Below are 2850 nucleotides of genomic sequence, written 5' to 3'. Positions count from 1 at the left end.
CAGCCGCTCACCCTCGGTGGGGCTCTTGCAGAAAATGGTCGAGTGTGTTCGAGTCCCTGGAAAGACAAAAGGTGAGGGGACTCAGGACTGGGACAGACCAGGGCCCCGAGAGAGCCGCCTGCCCTGCTCCACGCCAGAAGCCAGTCAGGAACGGACCTGCCTCCCTGCCGAAGGAGATGCATTCTGGGCGGGCCGAAGGCCAGAACCACCCCTCAGAGTCCCCGCCACCCACGCCGGCCTTGGAGGGTCCCTAAAGCCAACAAGCACCACAGTGGGTACAACAGTAACTCTCAGTTCAGCCACATTGTGCCTTTAGTACTTATCTCAGGGTCTGGGTTGCTGACAATCTGCTGTCCCCCAAGTGTGCTCAAGTCATGTGACATCTTACACCGAGCTGGCTTTACTTCGGCTTCCATGTCTGCCCACCCTAGGCTGAAGGGCACACATGCACCCACCCCAGAGTCAAAATCGAAGGGCTCGGCCCCTGAGCAGCCAAGTGGCAGCAGGGGCCACAGTCAGCGAGGCGCTTACACTTCCCCGCCCGGCGATGAAAACCAGGAGGCTCCATTTAAAGGCACATAACTCCTATCTTTGGAAGTGCCACATTCCCACAATGACACATTTGCAACGGTGGAGGCCTTTGCAGCATTGTCGCCTTCCCCCAGAACGAGGCAAACCCAGCCACAGCCCGTGCAGGGCCTGCCCACACCACCCCGAGCTCCCCGTAGAAGGGAAACCCCCTTGTGTCATCCTACACAGCCCATCCCTGACCCACCATCCTCTTCCTCCAAGCAAAGGCCGAGTGCAGCCTTCAGCTCAGGTTTGAAAAATCACCCCTCACAGATGAACTTTTCTGATATTGTTTCCTATCCCACCGCTGTGGTACACCGTCAGTGAAAGTCACACAGATACAAGGAACCTGACGATCACCATCAAAAAGTAAAAAATAGTGATGATAACAGTAATAAGTAAGTAGAAAGCCAGCTCCTAATCTGTAATTAAAAACAAACAGCTCGGTGCAGGAAAATGTTTTAGAATCTGCTGCTCTGTGTAAAAATTAATCACACCCTGGTATTTACTCACCATCCAGATTGTAAATCATATTTTCCTGTTTACTTCGATTAGATTTTACAGTGGGTGTTATTGAAATTGCTCAATTATGGGCCAGCTGGCGAGCACAGGAAAATTACCTTCCACTGTTCTTCGAAAACAAGGTTCAACCAAAGTGCAAAAGCAGAGAAGGGGAGGAGGAAAATCAATACGCTGTCGAAGACCCGACTGCTGGGGAAGGAGGCCCAGGGCGGCCCGCAGGCTCCCGGCGCCTCCAGGAGCCGACATGCAGCTCCAGCACATCCAAATGGAAGCGACCGTTCTGGCCAGGAGTGATCTGCTCAAGGAAAGAAGTTCCGACCACTCCTCCGAGTCGTGGCCAGACAGCTGAGCCGGAAATGGCCGCCAGCCCCTGGACACTTGGCTTGGGAGCAGGCTGCAGCACGCCAGGCAGGAGAGCACCCAGAGGGGTGCTCGTGGACTGTCCCGTCAAAAGGACCCTTTGTCCCACCTCGGTGGCGGGGGTGAGGCCTGATGGTGGCCATCTTCTGCCTGGGTGTGACCTCCATCCCATTCTGAGGCAGCCGCCATTGGCCCCAGGCCTGGGTGGGTGACCTGTCCTTCCCCCATTTCCTTCTTCCCTAACCAGGGGGAGGGGGGTGTGTGTGGCTTGCGGTTGGTGGTTACAAGCCCGGGTCAGAGTCAAGCACACCTGGGTTGGAATCCCAGCTCTTGAAACGTACGTCTGAGTGACCTTTGCCAAGTCGCTTAGTCTCTGAGCCTCAGTTTCCCTCTCCGAAACAGGGACAGCAGTGGCTGACTCAGAAGGATACTGTGTCATATGAAAACGGAGCTCAAGCCCTTTGCTCAAGCCCTTTGCTTGGTGAGAAGCCCCAGCTCACGTCAGGACGTGCTCGGTGAACAGCAGCTACTGTCACTCGTTTGAGGGGGGAGTCTGCGGGGCCCAACCCTTTCTCAGCATTGGACACCTAAGCATCTGTCCTCTAAAATTTCTTAAAAGGGAAATTTTATCAAAAATTTTTGAAGCTAAATTTCATCAAGAAGGGGCTGGCGAGATCATTGCCCATCCTTCTGGCGGAACGGTAGGTGGCCAGTAAGAACGATGCTGTGAAAGTCTATTGCCATGGAAACACATTAGTGTACCTGATGCAGCCGCCAGGCACCAAGCCCGAAGCTGGCCTGTGGTGTCCTGGCTCTCACAGCTCCATCCCCACTGGGGCGCCCACAAGACACCAAGGCTCACAGAGGCAGCAGGGCGGTGAATACCGGAGCAAACGCAGCAGACACTGAAAGGGTCCAGCACAATCCCTGTCCTTAGGGGTCACGGAAAGACGATGCCGTGAACGCGGACACTACATCCACCAAGGAAGACAGGAGGGGCCGCTGGGGCTGAGTCGTAAACAGACTCCTCTGCACAGGGGCCAATGACGTACAGCACTGCGTGCAAGAGCCCAGGAGTGGAGACAGCCCAGATGCCCGTCAGCAGGGGGCGGGTTATGTAAGTCATGGAGTAGGCTGCACAGGAATACTGTGTGACCTTCACTGTCAGTGAGGCAATTCTAACGGTACAGATGTGAACGTTCCCTGAGACACACTGAGAAGTGGAGACAGCCAGCGACCAGGGCAGCGTGGTCTCATGACCACAGCAGCCTCGAGGAAGGGGCTGTGGCTCTGGGGCAGGAGCAGGCGCTTTGATCACCCGGCCTTACGTGCTGTTTGAATGGTTCATCCAGTGTCCACGATACCCCTCTTTTGATGAGAAAAAACATAGGAAAGATT

At 55.1% G+C, this 2850-nt stretch overlaps 1 protein-coding gene across 1 annotated transcript in view; it reads right to left on the bottom strand.

The window, feature by feature from the left end:
• Positions 1-2850, bottom strand: part of EEF1AKMT2 (EEF1A lysine methyltransferase 2) — a 66375-nt gene continuing 63525 nt past the window's right edge. The window contains exon 7 of the transcript XR_001516974.2: positions 1-56. The gene's annotated coding sequence lies outside the window, so the exon portion shown is untranslated. The remainder of the gene's footprint in view (positions 57-2850) is intronic.

The sequence above is a fragment of the Pteropus alecto genome, unplaced genomic scaffold, assembly GCF_000325575.1.
Source record: "Pteropus alecto unplaced genomic scaffold, ASM32557v1 scaffold74, whole genome shotgun sequence".
Classification (NCBI taxonomy): Eukaryota; Metazoa; Chordata; class Mammalia; order Chiroptera; family Pteropodidae; genus Pteropus; species Pteropus alecto.
The sequence above is the reverse complement of the archived record's forward strand: the minus strand, read 5'-3'. Positions and strand labels throughout refer to the sequence as shown.